Below are 18,717 nucleotides of genomic sequence, written 5' to 3'. Positions count from 1 at the left end.
GCAGAGAGAGAGGGGGAAGCAGACTCCCCACCAAGCAGAGAGCCCGATGCGGGGCTGGATCCCAGGACCCTGGGATCATGACCTGAGCCGAAGGCAGAGGCTTTAACCCACTGAGCCACCCAGGCGCCCTTATTCCTGCATATTTTCAGTTCCATAATGCACTCTTATTGTTTTTGCTTTAGGTAGTCAAAACTCTTTTTGGAAGATTGAAAATCCACTGGTACAAACATCTGGATGTTTTTGCCTTATAAGAGGAACTTATCTTTTTTGGCAATCTGTAGAGTGGATTGTAATTTTTGCTTTGAACTTTTCCTCAAGCATTAGAAAAGACAAATGAGCAGGTGTTGAGTCAGATGTTTCTGGAAACTTAGTGAGTTCCAGGCTGCCTGTTGGGCATTTTGGGAGCCCATGGACTGATAGCAATTTATTTAGGATTCATGGGTGAGGTTTCATTTGTCAGTGGACTTTGACTCTCTGGTGTATGTTGCAGTGATTAGTACAGTGGCTGAACAAATTGATGTGATGCTAATTGCCAAAGGTTTGGAACTCTTCCATATTTGGAGGCTGCTGTTTTTATTGTCCACTTATTAAATTGCAAACTGTGTACTCAGAAAACTATAAAGTACTCATGAAAGAAATTGAGGATGGCACAAAGAAATGGAAAAATGTTCCATGCTCATGGATTGGAAGAACAAATATTGTGAAAATGTCTATGCTACCTAAAGCAATCTACACACTTAATGCAATCCCTATCAAAATCCCATCCATTTTTTTTCAAAGAAATGGAACAAAAAATTCTAAAAGTTATATGGAACCAGAAAAGACCTCAAATAGCCAGAGGAATGTTGAAAAAGAAAACCAAAGTTGGTGGCTTCACAATTCCAGACTTCAAGCTCTATGACAAAGCTGTCATCATCAAGACAGTATGATACTGGCACAAAAACAGACACATAGATCAATGGAACAGAATAGAAAGCCCAGAAATAGACCCTCAACTCTATGGTCAACTAATCTTCGACAAAACAGGAAAGAATGTCCAATGGAAAAAAGACAGCCTCTTCAACAAATGGTGCTGGGAAAATTGGACAGCCACATGCAGAAAATTGAAACTGGACCATTTCCTTACACCACACATGAAAACAGACTCAACATGGATGAAGGACCATGTGAGAAAGGAATCCATCAAAATCCTTGAGGAGAACACAGGCAGCAACCTCTTTGACCTCAACCGCAGCAACTTCTTCCTAGGAACATTGCCAAAGGCAAGGGAAGCAAGGGCAAGAATGAACTATTGGGACTTCATCAAGATCAAAAGCTTTTGCAAAGCAAAGGAAACAGTTAACAAAACTAAAAGACAACTGACAGAATGGGAGAAGATATTTGCAAACAACATATCAGATAAAAGGTTAGTATCCAAAATCTATAAAGAACTTATCAAACTCAACACCCAAAAAACAAATAATCCAATCAAGAAATGGGCAGAGGACATGAACAGACATTTCTGCAAAGAAGACATCCAGATGGCCAACAGACACATGAAAAAATGCTCCACATCACTTGGCACCAGGGAAATACAAATCAAAACCACAATGAGATACCACCTCACACCAGTCAGAATGGCTAAAATTAACAAGTCAGGAAATGACAGATGCTGGCGAGGATGCAGAGAAAGGGGAACCCTCCTACACTGTTGGTGGGAATGCAAGTTGGTGCAGCCACTCTGGAAAACAGCATGGAGGTTCCTCAAAAAGTTAAAAATAGAGCTACCCTACAACCCAGCAATTGCACTGCTGGGTATTTATCCTAAAGATACAAATGTAGTGATCCGAAGGGGCATGTGCACCTGAATGTTTATAGCAGCAATGTCCGCAATAGCCAAACTATGGAAAGAACTGAGATATCCATCAATAGATGAATGGATAAAGAAGATGTGGTGTGTGCGTGTGTGTGTGTGTGTATATATATGTGTGTGTGTATATATATATATATACACACACACGCACACACACCATGGAATACTATGCAGCCATCAAAAGAAATGAAATCTTGCCATTTGCAATGACGTGGATGGAACTAGAGGGTATTATGCTGAGTGAAATAAGTCAATCAGAGAAAGACAATTATCATATTATCTCCCTGATACGTGGAAGTTGAAAGGCAATGTGGGGGGTTTGGGGGTAGGAAAGGAATAAATGAAACAAGATGGGATCGGGAGGGAGACAAACCATAAGAGACTCTTAATCTCACAAAACAAACTGAGGGGGAGGTGGGTAGGGAGAGGGTGGTTGGGTTATGGACACTGGGGAAGGTATGTGCTATGGTGAGTGCTGTGAAGTGTGTAAACCTGGCGATTCACAGACCTGTACCCCTGGGGCTAATAATACATTATATGTTAATAAGAAAATAAAAAATTAAAAAGAATTGCTAAATGAAGGAGACTAATAAGAGGAAATTCATTGAAATGGAAAACTCATAATAGTACCCCTGAGTATTCATTGATGGGAAGTTCAATTCTAGTCATCCAGTGATCACTTCAAAATCCTGTGTCAGGCAGATAAAAGTCCCAAAGCTTTCAAGCCTGACATTCACCCTGTGTAAAATTTTTTGCTCTAGGATTTTCCATCCTGGGCTTTGGTAACAGGATATAAGAGGAGGTGCAAGATTACGTGGAAAGTGTTTGATGTCAGTGGAAATTCTCTTCAAAAAAGCAAGATGATATGGCATTGGGGAAGGTATGTGCTATGGTGAGTGCTGTGACGTGTGTAAACCTGGTGATTCACAGACCTGTACCCCTGGGGCTAATAATACATTATATGTTAATAAAAAAAATTATATATAAAAAAAAGCAAGATAAGTGTATGAGCGAATGTTATTGAAGCATACTGCTTTGGCCTTTAAAAGAGAGCCAGAGTTTAATAGAGTTAGTGGGTTGATGGATTTGGTTTGATGACATTGAGTTTTCCTATCCTCTTTCTGCCTCACCTTTATAAAGTAATAATGTCTATTGTTGCTTATTGTTGTGTGGTCAAATACAGGTAGATGTTGAGGGAGGGAGAGAGAATATAATAAGATTTTCAGGAGAAGTGTATCAACTGGGAATGATGAATGAACAATGGTCTTATATAACTAAACTTCCATAAATCTAAATCATAATCCCATCTTTAAGATGATTGCGAGGGAGGTAACTGTATTAGTTAGGGTTCTCCAGAGAAACACAACTGATAGGCTATCTTTCTGCCTGCCTGCCTGCCTACATATCTATCATCAGAATAAATTGTAAATATAGAAAGAGAGAAAGAAAGAGAGACTGAAAGAGATTTACTTTAAGGAGCTGGCTCATGAGATCTGGGACCTGCCCAGTCTGAAGTCCCCTCGCTCCCTCTTGGAGAGGAAAGGCCCTCCTGCCTCAGCCAAAGCTCACTCACATGTTCCGCTGTTCCTGGGATCCACCAATCCCGTCGCAGTTAGAGAGGATGCATCCATAGCTAGAGGAGGCCAGGAGGGCATCGCAGGAAATGCCCTTTGGACCCTACTCCTCATTACATCTAGTGTCACTATCTGACTCCCGACTACTATTGAGCCCTGGGGTGCTCCAGAGTACTGTCTGCTCTGTGCACGAGATCACTGTCAGCTCCCAGAGAAGCGTCTGCATGACTGCCCCTGGAAGGGCATCCTTTATGCTTGATGAATGAACAGAGACCAACCAGCCCCATGGCAGATATCTGAGTGGGCCTGGGCCCCCTGCTCATCCCCGGGCATCCATGCTCTGGTTTCACGCAGGACACAGGCCTAGATGGAGTCTCGAAACTCCTTTTCCAATGGGAAAAGAGCCCAGCTCAAGACCATGGTGACAGGGAGGGATGAGGCAGAGGCTTCATCATGGGGAGCAGGACGATGATAAATGAGCACGACCGCAGCCCCTCTAGTGGACCTTTCCACAGGGCCAGGCACCCAGGTGTACTTTCCCTACAGGACCCCACTGAGTCCCTAGAATAACTCTGCCCCTGTCACAGAGCAAACTGAGGCTCAGGGAAGTGTGGTGACATTCCCAAGACTGCCAGCGAGGAGGTGGCCAGATCCCACCGGGCTGTGGAGGGACAGGGTGCTCAGCTTGCAAACAGCTGATCCAACACCTCTTGGGTAGTGGCAAAAACTCTGTATGTGCCCAGGAACATGGAGACGGAGCCGAGGTCTCTGTCTAGGAAGGCGGGCACCAGGTGTCCTACGTGCTGCTCCAGCAGGTGCGCCCGATGGGTCTACACCACGCAGGTCTCATTGCTCCTCACGGCTGAGGCCTTTTACCCTGAGGTGGGATGGGGGAGACATGCAGTCAGCACTGCAGCCACCAGGAGGGTTGGGGGTTGGAGCCCAGAGCAGACCCCAAAGGTCTCAGTGACGTACAGAAAGAGGTGGGACTGGAGGGCCCACAGTAGACAAAAGGAGCAAGGTGCCTGGGTGGTTCAGTGGATTAAGGGTCCTGCTATTGGTTTTGGCTCAGGTCATGCTATGAGCGTAATGAGATGGAGCCCTTCGTCAGGCTCTGCACTTAGGGCAGAGTCGGCTTGGGGACTCTGTCTCCCCCTCTGTCTCTCCACCGTCCCTCTGTGTCTGTCTCTGTCTCTCAGATAAATAAAGAAAGAAATCTGCAAGGAAAAAGATTCTTGGCAACAATACAAGGATGTGAGGTGGGGGATGTCTGAACATGTTGGCATCTCAGGTTAGATTGCCGGCTGAGTATTTCTAGCACATTAACGGCATCATCCCTGGGATTTCTGACAACATGTCCTCAGTCTTGAGAGGAGAACACAGAGACTGTCTCTGGGTGGGAGTGCTCAGGTTTTAGGGCATGTAGGATGTTTAGTGCAGCACTGTGAGTTGGCAACAGAAGGGAATCACATCAGAGTCCTGCGTCAGAGAGGGGCTCAATGGCTGTGCCTGATCTTCCTTCTGAAATGTTGTGCCCTGAGGCCCCTGCTCCTGACCCTGGAGGGACTCCAGGGATGTGTTCTTCACAACTGAATGGCAGAGCAACAGACGTAGTACCAGGAGCCCCACGTCCCTTTGGAAAAGTGTCTCCCAGCTCACCATGATCGTGTGTAAGACTTGGAGAAGGTGGGGAGGGGCAGTCAGGCCTACAGGGACAGCAGGGAGCACTAGTTTGGAAAATGCATAGCATAGTGCAAAAGGACTCTAGACTGAATGGGATGAGACATGGTTTAAAGTCTCTTTTCTGATATTCGTACAAATACGTGGACAGTGACTGTGCATCTGGCCAAGGCCAGGGCAGGGCCCTGAGGGCAAGTTTGGGGAGGAGATGGGGATCCAGATTCATGGGGAAGCAGGAGTCTACGAGGGAGCCCGGGGGAGTAGCAGGCTGGCTTCTGGGACCTGGGGCCCTTTTTGCCGCATCGGGGCCCTGGGTGTTGGGTCTGCCCAGCACCTGCCCTCACCCTGAGCCAGCTTTGGCCTCTGTTGGCAGTAGGTGGCACCTTCTTGTCCTTCAAGGAGGTGGGACTGAGGATCCCATCGTTCAGCTCCTGCCCATCTCCTGTGTGGAGCTCTATAAGGACAGTGTCGGGCATCCAGACAGGAGGCCTCAGAGCCCTGTCTGGCAGCCTTGGCTGGTCCTCAGACCCAGGGGACTCCCTTCCAGACATACCACACGCCAGGATGTACCCCGCTCCACCATGGAGAGGAAAGTGACCAGCTTGAGGGCCTTGGATTCACTCTGGCACAGGTGAGAGGCACCTCAGGAATTCTCTTTCCACCCTGCCCAGCATGCCATCGGTGTGAACATGAAGTGATCGCCAGGGCATCCACTGTCCAGCCCAGGGTGGGACCTCCCCACATATGCCTCTTCCCCAGAAACTGAAGAGGAGGGGATGGGACTGCCCAGGGATGGCTCGGAGAGGTGGCCTGGCCTGGCCTAGGTTGCTGGGTATTACGTTTCGGCACTTCCTGGCAAATGCCCTGATGCATTGGAGCTGAGGCTTGATCCATTGTCCGCAGCACGTGAAAAATCCCTCACTGTGCCGTTTTTGAAAGCTAGAACCCCGGGAAGTGGGCCTTTCTTTTCTTTTTTCTTTTTTTAAGGAGGCTTGTTTTACTTAGAGAAGAAATTATGCCAGGGATAAAGTCAACACAAAGGAACAAACAACAAAAACTTGCAGGAAAGAGACCCAGGTAAGAGTAGCTCCATAAGCCCAGTAGTTCTTTCAGACATGGTTAACATGGGACCCAGCATGGGTGTCCATCTCACCCGTCTGTCTGTCCGTCCCGCAATCAGCACCCGCTGTATCACAGAAAACCTCCAGATTTCATCAAGTAGCTCCATCTAAACGTTAATAGGACAGACAAAAGGAAATCATTCCATAGGTTGAAAACAAACAACAGAAACAAAATAACATTGTTTCTTGTCCCCAAATGAAATCAACACAAAAAGGTCCTGTGTGGTTCCAAAATCTCCAGAGTAGAAATGGAATGATCTGAAATGTCAAAGACCCCATTATTTTGTAAAGAAAGTACACCTCTAAATATTCTAATTCCACATGTGAATCATGAACTACTATCTCATGTACCAGTGCCAGACCCAAGGGTCCTAGGAGGGCAGCAGGGATGGTCCCTGCCGTGTAGCTCAGCTGAGTAGTGACAAGCTGACCTCAGGGTAGGGAGATATTGCCAAATCCAAGCATGGGATTGCATGGGGTTTTGTTCAGGTATGACTTCTGTCTTTTAGGGGTTTTAAGGCCACCTAGGTTTTGTGTTTTCAGTGCTGAGATGAACTCCAACCGTCGGGCCTCTACCCAGCAAGACAATGTGCTCCCAGTGTCGTTGAGAGGCAGTGTCTCCTTTTGGCACCACAGTGTTGATATTAAAGCAAGAAAAGCTGTGGCAGTCGCTGGTTTTGGACACCTTTCTCCCTGTGGCGTGTCCACACTTAGGGCGATGATGATGCTCTTGCCCTCTTCTGTCTGGACCTGCTTGAGTTCTGGCTGCTCTGTCTGGTTGCCATTCTGGTGCTTTGTAGGCAGGGAGGCTGATGCTGATACATGTGTTGTCCACATGTGCAGAGAACTTGCCACCTTGTTCACCTGGCCGTGGTAGAGATTGGTACCATGTGAGTCCCGTTTTGTGTGACATATTTATTGGTAGCTGGTGCTGACCTAGAGGTGCCTGCTGCACTATAGTGACCATGTGAACAGGCGTGGTCTGTGGCATCTGAATGATGTGGCTAGCAGAGCCCAGTGTGGCATGGCTAATGGCGGCAGGAATAGGTTCCACTTTCACTTTTACTTCTTTTGTGATCTCCATTCTCTTGCGGCTCTGCCTTATGAGGGGCCAGCATGACCACCTGAGTGACCAGAGCATGGCCAGTGCAGTGCATATGCTCTCTGGGGCCAGGCCGGCCATGCTGGTGATCTGGTGGTGGACATGCACCCTTTGCACAACAGGCTGCTGGCAGGTCGAGGTGACCACCAGGAATGGTGTCCGTGTGGGTAATGGGCTTGATCGTGGGTGGCAGCTGCCACTGCCCAGCAATTAAAATGGGCCGACGAGAGAGAGGTGAGCCTGGTACACTCTGGGCAAGCCATGCCTCATGATGATGGACAGTTTGGGCTGTGAGGCCCTGGACTCAGGCTTCAGGGGAACCAGTGAACCTTCCCTTGATAAGCTCTCGGGGTTCTGGGCACCAAGGAGAGAGCAGACAGCACTCCAGCATGATTGGGAGAGGCTAGGGCACTTCTAGAGGGGAGTGGTCCCAGAGGGGTTCTAAAGCAAGGCACACACCTAGGCCATCTTTTCCTAAAAGACTGCTCTATTAAGTTGCTTTCAGAGGCAGGATCTATCCTCCAGAATGAGCCTTTGTCTGGTTCTTCCTGGGAATGTTGTACTTGGATCAAATAAGGATTCAGAGAGAGATTGTGGTGAACTGGATTCTGCCAGCCCTTGTCTGCTGTCCTGCAGTATGGGTAATTTTTGGTGATGTGAGTATAAATTCCATTTACAGTAAGTTTCTTCTCAGGATCCATCGAAGTTGCTTGTACTGTGAATTGTGCACATGCATAAGGTGGCTTTGACTCATCCTTGGGCTGTCTGCATCAGAAGCTTCCTTTTCATTTTCGGCTGCCAGTTGTTGGCCATTCAGTTGAGGTCAGTTGGTATCACATAACCCATTTTGTACCCGAAGACCCTGCTCCTCGGGGGGCTGGATGGGCGAGAGATGGCAGCACTGATGGTTCCCGTGGGGGAAGGAAGGGGACTCATGAGGTGGGCCATGATGTCTGGAATCAAGTTGATGATCAGGGACAAGAATGTGGGCCTGCACGGCCTTCATCCGAGACTCGGGAGCCTCCTACTTCTTCCTCTTCCCACTGGGCAGGGCAGTGTAAAGGATCCTGATGCTTGTGCTTGGGAATCTGAATGTGCACACGCGGGGCACCTGCAGCGATAGCGCCCCGCGCCTCTGGAACATGGAGAACACCCGTTCTTGAAGAGGCAGTGCAGGTAGAAGTCGCCTGGCGTCGGGCCTGGCCTGGGCGGGAACGCTCTGGGCGCTGTGCCACGGCTGCCGCCGCGCGCGCATGTGCAGGGGGGTGGGGTGGGGTGTGAAGATCTCGAGGTGGCCCCGCGAGATGAAGCTCAAACGGCTTGTGGTCAGGTCAACTGAAGCTTGTGAGGAGTTGCAGCCGGTGGTGACGTAGCACGTCTTCCTCAGGTACTCCAACTCCCGGCGCTCGAGCCGCGCCATGGCCCAGCCGCCTGGCAGGGATCCGCCGCCCAAGCCCCGGGCTGCCGTGGCCCCAACCGTCTCTGGGAGGCTGGCCTAGCGCTCTGGAGTGCCCAGTCGCCGCCATGGGCCTCCGAAGGCCCTGCCACCTCAGCCTCCACCGCTGCCATGGTGCTGAGGGCCCCGGCGAGGCTGAGGGCCGGTGAGCTACAAGCCTGGGATGGGATATACTCCTCTCTTTTTTTAAAAAAATATTTTATTGATTATTTATTTATTTATTTGACAGATGGAGATCACAAGTAGGCAGAGAAGCAGGTAGAAAGAGAGGAGGAAGCAGGCCCACTGCTGAGCAGAGAGCCTGACGCGGGGCTCGATCCCAGGACTCTGGGATCATGACCTGAGCTGAAGGCAGAGGATTTAACCCACTGAGCCACCCAGGCGCCCCTTATATACTCCTCTTATTGCTAACTTGATCTTTTCACTTGTTACAGGTCTATTCAGATTTTCTGTTTCTACTTGAGTCAGTTTTGGTAGGTTGTGTCTTCTTAGAAATGTGTCTGTTTCATGTAGGTGACATACTTTGCTGGCTGTTCATAGCATTACCTTACAATTCTTTTTTTGTGTGTAAGTTTGTAAGTAATGCTCCCATCCCAGAATTTAATCTTTTTAATGTTCACTGTCTGTCTTCTTGATTAATCTAGCTAAAGGTTTGTCATTTTTACTGATTTTTACAAAGAACCAACTTTTGATTTTGTTGGTTCATTGCTTTTGTTTTACACTATTTCATTTATGTCTGCTCTGTTATTTCCTTCCTTATGCTTGTTTTAAGTTTAGTTTGCTCTTTTTCTAGTTCCTTATGGTGGAATGTTAGGTTTTTGATTGGAGATTTTTTTTTTCATATACTATAGGTGTTTACAGATAGAAGTTTTTCTCCAAACACTGCTTTAGTTGTATACCATAAGGTTTATAGTGGGATTTTAGTATGTTTTTTTTTTTCATTCATCTCAAATTACTCTCTAATTTAAACTGTGACTTCTTTTCTGACTCATTGCTTAATTTTGGAGTGCCTAATTTAATTTCCACATACTTGTGAATGTCCCAGATTTCCTTTTTATTGATTTCTTTCTTTTTTTTAAAGATTTTATTTATTTGACAGAGAAAGAGATCACAAGTAGGCAGAGAGGCAGGCAGAGAGAGGGGGAAGCAGGCCCCATGCTGAGCAAAGAGCCTGGTTCGAGGCTCAGTCCCAGGACCCTGAGATCATGACCTGAGCTGAAGGCAGAGGCCTCAACCCACTGAGCCACGGAGGTGCCCCTCTTTTATTGATTTCTAATGTCATCCCATTATGGTAAAAAAAAAAAAATGTATGATTTCAATGCTTTTAAATTTATTAGGGTTTTTTTTTCTCTTTTGTTAAAATTTCTCTTTATTGATATCCTCTATTTGGTGTGGCATAATTCTGGCACTTTAGTTCTTTATACATGGTTTCCCTAATTCTTTGAACATATTTAAAATAGCTCATTTAAAATCTTTGTCTGATAAGTCTAATATGTAGCCTCCTCTAGCTTTTCTTTTCTTTCTTTCTTTTTTTTTTTTTGACTCTTCTTTTTCTCTGTATGAACCATGTCTCCTTGTTTCTATGTGTGTATTGTAATTTTTAAAAATAAAAAACAGGACATTTGAAATAATGTAATATGGCAAGACTGGAAATCAGATTTTGTTGCTGTTCTTTGTGCTTGTGAGTTTGTCCACTTTCCTGAACTAATCTGTAATGTCTGTATTTTTTGTCATTTGTGGCAACTGGCATTTCTGTTTGATTAGCTTAATAGTCAGCTCGTGACTGGATAGAAATTTCTTAAATGCCTGGAACCGGGAGGCCTCCTGCCCATTGCCAATGAGCTCTGTGTGCATGTTTGGGCACTCGGAAAGGCCAAGAAAGAGCTTTACAGCTTTACAGCTCTTTCTTGGCCTTTCCTTCTTGCTTTCACAGAGCTTTCAGGTCAGCCCTAGGTGAAAGAGTAGGGCTCTTTTAGATCTTCATGGGTCTTCAAATGGCCCTTGGCACGCATGCAGCCTCTCTATGCTTATGTGTGGCCTTGTAGATTCCCAGGAATAGGTTGGAGTTCTCAGGGCCCCCTAGGGACATCTTATTTCTTCGTTTTTCCCTGTATTTTGGTCAGCTTCTCGTGTGTTCCATTATTTTAGTTTTCTCAGACAGTGGCAATATTAAATAATTGGTGCTGAATATTTTCAACAAATGCCCCTGAGGAAAAGGTTGTTTGCAACAAGTGGTCTCTGAGTCAGGTCAAATAAATGCAAATGCTAGCAGTGGAGGTTTGAGGGATGTGCCAGACACATCAGATAATGACAGTTCTCTGAGAATATGTTTTTGGAAGGTTCCAAACCAGTTTCCATTTCTCCAGGGCTTCTAGGCAGGTTTTTTTTTTTTTTTTTTTTTACCATGTTCAGAGGTTGTTGGCTTTCAAGGCTATTGCATAGCTGGGGAGAAGGGGATGAGCACAAGACAGGTTAAAAATGCCATAGAGGTGTTTCTTGTTCTTACCCAAACTCAGCCAGTTTTCTTGAATAAATCCTTCTTCAATTGTTCAATAATTTCCAGAGTTCAAAAAAATTCAACTTGATAATTATTTTTTGGTCAGTGTTCTCATTGCTTTTAAGGCATGACTTTTTGGAGGTCTTTACTCTGCCATTTCTACCAACCTCCCTCATGATGTTTTGTTGTGTCTCAGTCAACCTGTGTCCTAGGCAGAGTCTTCAGCACTTTCCATGAAAAAATTCAATTACAATGAGTCATTAGTTTTCAGCAGGCTTTATAAAAGGCTGTTGGAAGGATCTGAAGAATTCACAGATGAGGTCACGTTGCATGTATGCTGCCTTTTGCAAGCTGAGGACTTCATCCTTATTTCCCTTTCTTTTTTTCCTTCAGTTATCTCTCACTTCATCATTGTGTGTCCCTCCCTGTAATAATAAGCATATTCTTTCCCTCTGAAACTTACTTGGTGTTATTTTTTTCCCCCTTTTATCACTACCCTAAAGAATTGAAGTTCTATTAGGAAGAATTCAAATGGACTATCATTTTATCTTGTTAAACATATTATATTTAATTTCATTTTTGGATGAGATGTATATAGACCATTTCATAGTGTCTGTTCAGTCTATTTCAAGGCATTCTGGCTGGCCTACTATCCATGAAATCAACAACGTCTCCCTCTTCCTCCTTTCTTTTTCCTTCCCTTCCACATCTGAATTCCTTTTTCTCCATTCATAAATATGAGACTTTTCCCCATGATTTCAAGTGTGTAGTTTATAGTTTGCTGTATGTTTACTGTCCTGCAAAGGTGGAACTTTGCCAGGGCCTGGGACACTTGCTGCTTCCATGTCCTTTTCTCCTCAATATCATCAAACTGCGCCATCTCTTCGTCTTCACTGCAAAGGTGGATACATGTTGTATCATGTATCAGTACCTCATTCCTTTTTCTTACTGAACAATATTCCACTTTATGGACGTACCACATTTGGTTTAACCATTTGTCAATGGATAGACATTTTGGTTGTTTCCACTTTTTGGATAGTATGAATAATGCTACAGTGAATATGTGAATACAAATTTTTATGTGGACATACGCTTTCTTTTTTCTTTGAGTGAGAGAAAGAGAGAGTATGAGTTGGGGGAGAAGCAGAGGGAGAGGGAAAGAAAGAATCTTTTTAAAAAAGTTAATTTTAATTTTATTATATTTAAATTCAATCATTTAACATATAGTGTATATTAGTTTCAGAGGTAGAGTTTAGTGATTCATCAGTTGCATATAACACCCAGTACTCATTCCATCAAGTACCTTCTTAAATGCCCATCACTCTGTTACCCATCCCCCCACCTACCTCCCCTCCAGCAACCCTCAGTTTGCTTCCTATAGTTAAAAGTTTTTTACAGTTTGTCTCCCTTCTGATTTCATGTTATTTTAGTTTTCCTTCCCTTCCTCTATGATCGTCTGTTTTGTTTCTTAATTCCCACATGTGAGTGAAATCATAGAATTGTCTTTCTCTGATTGACTTACTTCACTTAGCCTAATACCCTCTGGTTCTGTCCACATCATTGCAAATCGTAAGATTTCATTTTCTTTGAATAACATTGAATAACACTCCATTGTATATATACACATTTAAAAAAAAAAAACCTTAACCCCTTTTTTTTAAAAAAAATTTCATTTATTTAGTTATTTGTCAGAGAAAGAGAGCACAAGCAGGAGGAGCAGCAGGCAGAGGGAGAAGCAGGCTCCCCGCTGAGCAGGGAACCCAATATGGGACTCAATCCCCGTACTCTGGAATCATGACCCAAGCCGAAGGCAGATGCTCAACAGCCTCAGCCACCGAGGCATCCCCACATCTTTTTTAAAATTTTATTTTGTGAAGATTTTATTTGTTTATTTGAAAGAGAGAGAGAAAGAGAAAATGAGTGGAGGGAGGGGAGAGGAAAAGGGAGAATCAGACTCCCAGCTAAGCAGGGAGTCCAATGTGGGGGCTCCATACCTGGACCCTGGGATCATACCTGAGCCCGAGGCAGGTATTTAACCAACTGAGCCACCGAAGGGCCCTATATACCACATCTTCTTTATCCATTCATTTGTTGGTGGACATCTGGGCTCTTTCCATAGTTTGGCCATTATGGACATTGCTGCTATAAACATTGGGGTACAGATGCCCCTTTGGATCAGTATGTTTGTATCCTTTGGGTAAATTCCTAGTAGTGCAGTTGCTGGGTCATAGGGTAGCTCTATGTTTAACTTTTTGAGGAACTGCTGTACTGTTTTCCAGAGTGGCTGTATGGGAAGGATCTTAAGCAGGCTCCATGCCATTCTTTGGAAAAATGTCAGTTTGAATCCTTTGCCTATTCTTAGAGGTTTTATTTATTTATTTGACAGAGAGAGAGAGAGCACAAGCAGGGGGAGCGGCAGGCAGAATGAGACAGAGAAGCAGGCTCCCTGCTGAGCAGGGAACCTGATTCCGGGCTCTATCCCAGGACTCTGGGATCATGATCTGAGCTGAAGGCAGATGCTTAACTGACAGAGCCACCCAGGCGTCCCTCCTTTGCCTAATCTTAAGTTGGGTTATTTGTCTTTTAATTATTGAGTTCTAAGTATTCTTTATATATTCTGGAAACAAGGTAGACCATATACATTTAATGTGATTATCAATGGGGTTTTGTTTAAGTCTACCATTTTGGTATTTGTTTTCTATTTTCTTCTGTGCTTTTTTTTTTTTTTTTAAACATTTGGATTCGCTGAGCTTTTATTTTTTATTATTTTTTTAAGATTTTATTTATTTATTTGAAAGAGAGATCACAAGTAGCAGAGAGAGAGGGGAAGCAGGCTCTCTGCTGAAGAAAGAGCCTGATGTTGGGCTTGATCCTAGGACCCTGAGATCATGACCTGAGCCAAAGGCAGAGGCTAAATGCACGGAGCCACCCAGGCGCCCCTCACTGAGATTTTAAAATATATTTTATTTCACCTCCACTATTACCTTATTTGCCATATCACTTTATTTTAGCTGTTTGTCAAGCATTTAGAGAATACTTCTTTAATGCAGTACATAATCAAAAAATATTATACCACTGCCTGTATAATACAAGAATATTTTGGGGGCGCCTGGGTGGCTCAGTGGGTTGAAGCCTCTGCCTTCAGCTCAGGTCATGATCTCGGGGTCCTGGGATCGAGCCCTGCATCGGGCTCTCTGCTCAGCAGGGAGCCTGCTTCTCCCACTCTTCTCTCTCTGCCTGCCTCTCTGCCTATTTGTGATCTCTGTCTGTCAAATAAATAAAATCTTTAAAAAAAAAGAATATTTCCAACTTCCATTTTCTTCTTCCCAGTCTTTTTGTTATTATTCTCATACATTTTATTCCTGTGTATTTTCATTTCCACAATGCATTCTTACTGTTTTTGCTTTAAGCAGTCAAAACTCTTTTTGGAAGATTGAAAATCCACTGGTACAAACATCTGGATGTTTTTGCCTTATAAGAGGAACTTATCTTTTTTGGCAATCTGTAGAGTGGATTGTAATTTTTGCTTTGAACTTTTCCTCAAGCATTAGAAAAGACAAATGAGCAGGTGTTGAGTCAGATGTTTCTGGAAACTTAGTGAGTTCCAGGCTGCCTGTTGGGCATTTTGGGAGCCCATGGACTGATAGCAATTTATTTAGGATTCATGGGTGAGGTTTCATTTGTCAGTGGACTTTGACTCTCTGGTGTATGTTGCAGTGATTAGTACAGTGGCTGAACAAATTGATGTGATGCTAATTGCCAAAGGTTTGGAACTCTTCCATATTTGGAGGCTGCTGTTTTTATTGTCCACTTATTAAATTGCTAAATGAAGGAGACTAATAACAGGAAACTCATTGAAATGGAAAGCTCATAATAGTACCCCTGAGTATTATTCATTGATGGGAAGTTCAATTCTAGTCATCCAGTGATCACTTCAAAATCCTGTGTCAGGCAGATAAAAGTCCCAAAGCTTTCAAGCCTGACATTCACCCTGTGTAAAATTTTTTGCTCTAGGATTTTCCATCCTGGGCTTCGGTAACAGGATATAAGAGGACGTTGAATCAGGAGGAGGTGCAGGATTACGTGGAAAGTGTTTGATGTCAGTGGAAAGTCTCTTAAAAAAAGCAAGATAAGTGTATGAATGAATGTTATTGATTATACATGGAAGAATATTGCTTTGTCTTTAGAAGAGAGCCAGAGTTTAATACAGTTAGTGGGTTGATAGATTTGGTTTGATGATACTGAGTTTTCCTATCCTTTTTCTGCCTCACCTTTATAAAGTAATAATGTCTGTTGTTGCTTATTGTTGTGTGGTCAAATACAGGTCTAGATGTTGAGGGAGGGAGAGAAAATATAATAAAATTCTCAGGAGAAGTGTATCACCTGAGAGTGATGAATGAATAATGGTCTTATTTAACTAAACTTTCGTAAACTTAAACCATATTCCCATCTTTAAGATGATTGCAAGGGAGGTAACTGTATTAGTTAGGGTTCTCTAGAGAAACACAACTGATAGGCTATCTTTCTGCCTGCCTGCCTGCCTGTCTTTCTATCTATCTATCTATCTATCATCAGAATAAATTGTATATATAGAAAGAGAGAACGAAAGAAAGAGAGAGACTGAGAGAGAGAGATTTACTTTAAGGAGTTGGCTCATGAGATCTGGGGTCTGGCCAATCTGAGGTCCGCAGAGCAGGCCAGCAGGCTGGACGTTGGCAGGAGTCAGTCTTGCAGTCTTGAGTCTGGAAACAGAATTCCTTGTGCTGGGGACCTCAGTCTTTTCTCCGAAGGTTTTCCACTGATTGCCTCAGGCCTACTCACATTATGGAAGGTAATCTACTTCAAGTCTACTGATTTAAATGGTAATCACATCTGAAAAACATCTTCCCAACAACATCTAGACCTGTATTTGACCACACAACTGGGTACCATGGCCTATCCAAGCTGACACATAAAACTAACCATCACAATAATTACAGGAATCAAATTACTACCTGCTTTCCGGATAATGAAAATAAAGTCAAGTGATCTGCACATGTGTACCCAGAGTTAGGATAGATCAGTTGGCTAAAGGGGTGAAAAGAGCAGGATCCAAAGGTTTTTAAAATTAGTAGTCAACTTGTTTCTCTCTCTCTCTCTCTCCCTCCTTCTGCACCCATGGTGGGGCTTAAACTCATGACTCAGAGATCCAGAGTGGCATGCTCAACCAACTGAGTCAGCCAGGTGCCCCAGAATCCAAATTTTTAGATATATTGTCTGACAAAATAAGTCTTCACTCAGTGATCCTCATTATTAGTTCAGCAGGACAACAGGAGAACCTAAGACTAACCAGCTTTGATTGGGTACAACTTGTCACAAAATTTTACATTTTCTTTTTATCTTTATTGAGGTGTAATCGACAGATAGATAAAGATTGAATGTATTTAAGGTGGCAGTGTGATGATTTGATGCATGTGTACATTGTGATGTGATTACCGCAATGAAGACACTTTTATATTTTCTTGATACAAAAATTAAAGCTTCAAGTTAGTATTTGCTTATATTTCATAAAATGTGCTATTTACTTATATTAACTAAAAATGAGTATTTTCCTTCTATACAAAACGTTTGTGGAATTAATGAGTGGCTTTGAGGAACAGATTTTGGAACCTATTCAAATATAGTTCTAATAGTACCCATAGTAATTACTGATTAAAGTGGAAAAGGCGAGTAGGCTTAATTCTACCTTCCTTGGCTAGAAGAAGGCAGAAGTATTGAAAAGAACAAATGCAAAATTAACAGAGAGGGAAGGAGATTAAAAAAAATCCAGAGACAAAATTAAAAGGGTGAAGCTATTTGTTTTTCCTAAAGATTTTATTTATTCATTTGACAGAGAGCAAGAGAAGAGAGCACAAGGAGGGGGAGTGGCAGAGGGAGAGGGAGAAGTAGGCTTCCTGCTGAGGAGGGAGCCCAAAGTGGGGCCCCATCCTTGGGACCAGGACCCAAGCTGAAGGCAGATGCTTATCCAGTTGAGCCACCCAGGTGCCACAAGGGTGAAAATATTTTAATGGAAAACCAGTTACTAATGTCCAAATCACAGTGTTTTAAAATATTTTGCTTTCTCTCTGTTTCATTTCAGAATGGATTAATGAAGAAGTGGAAGAAAGAACATTGTAACAGTTAGTTACATCACCCGTGTCACTGGAGAACATTGGTGAGTTTTACCACCTTTTTACTTGCATTGCCTGCTATGCCTTCTGCAGGGTATGCGCCCATCTGCATATGTGTTCATGGTACTTACTGAACAAGACCCATTCTCAACCACTTGTCTGATAGGTTGCTTAAGTGTGTAGTATTTATACATTCAATAGAAGGCCTTTTAATTTATGAGAATTATTTTAATCTGTCTTCTGTCTCAGAACTCAGTATACTTCTTCAGTGTGTTGCTTTCTGCACCTCCATACCCCCAACATGCTACAAATAGACACACCCTCTAAGATTGCTCAAAATGTCTAGGATTATTACTTATCACCTTTTAGGTTTTGCCACAGCACCTGTTCCTTCTTTCTAGTCATCAAAAAAGTCATAGAATTATGGAGTTCTGGGGTTAGAAGGGATCAAGACCATCACTAGCACAGTGCCTGCTAGGCATTCACAAGTGTTTGTGGAATGAATGTTGAATAAGATACACTCTTTCAAAGAAAGAAGAAGTCTTTTCTAGTGGCAGATGATCATTCAGTCTTTGCTTGTTTGTGGAAGCAAGGGAGTCTTTATGACCATCAGAGAAAACCTGTCTTTCTTGTGCCTTGAAAGTCAACATGGAGCTTAGATTTGGGCTGTTCTGGAGAAGAAATGAAAGAGTACATGGAAGAGTACAGCTGCTGCCCGGGGCTTCCCGATCCAGTGTAACTCTCTGAGACATAACTCGCCAGGACTGCCTCCCTGCAATATATGCGGGGGGTGCTGTTGAGTGCTTTCTATGGATGAAGAGAAGAGGATACCACTTGGTTCTTTCTTTAAATAATCCTCACCTTCAAAATCTTCTGTTGATTCAGTTGATTCAAAATCAACTGAATCTGGGTGATTCAGTTGGTTCAGCATCTGACTCTTGATCTCAGCTCAGGTCTGGTTCTCAGGGTTGTGAAGTTTAGCCCCACATCAGGCTCCACCCTGGGTGTGGAGTTTACTTAAGATTCTCTCTCTCAGGGTGCCTGGGTGGCTCAGTTGTTAAGCGTCTGCCTTCTGCTCAGGCCCTGATCCAGGGTCCTGGGATCAAGCCCTGCATCGGGCTCCTTGCTCGGTGAGAGCCCAGCTTCTCCCTCCCCCTACTCCCTCTGCTTGTGTTCCCTCTCTCACTCTGTCTCTCTCTGTCAACTAAATAAACAAAATCTTAAAAAAAAAAAAAAAAAAAGGATTCTCTCTCTCTCCCTCTGACCCTCTGCCCCACCACCCTTAA

The 18,717-nt window shown here is 43.9% G+C and overlaps 1 pseudogene across 1 annotated transcript; it reads right to left on the bottom strand.

Moving 5' to 3' along the window:
• Nucleotides 1-6,871: 6,871 nt before the first annotated feature.
• LOC308346615 (forkhead box protein K2-like) lies at nt 6,872-12,162 on the bottom strand (annotated as a pseudogene). The gene is made up of 2 exons: nt 12,076-12,162; nt 6,872-8,824 (listed from the first exon to the last, which is right to left on the bottom strand). The product of its transcript is annotated as a forkhead box protein K2-like (transcript).
• Between the last annotated feature and the right edge of the window lie 6,555 nt (nt 12,163-18,717).

Source organism: Martes martes (assembly GCF_963455335.1).
Source record: "Martes martes genome assembly, chromosome: 7".
In the NCBI taxonomy this organism is placed as follows: Eukaryota; Metazoa; Chordata; class Mammalia; order Carnivora; family Mustelidae; genus Martes; species Martes martes.
The sequence above is the reverse complement of the archived record's forward strand: the minus strand, read 5'-3'. Positions and strand labels throughout refer to the sequence as shown.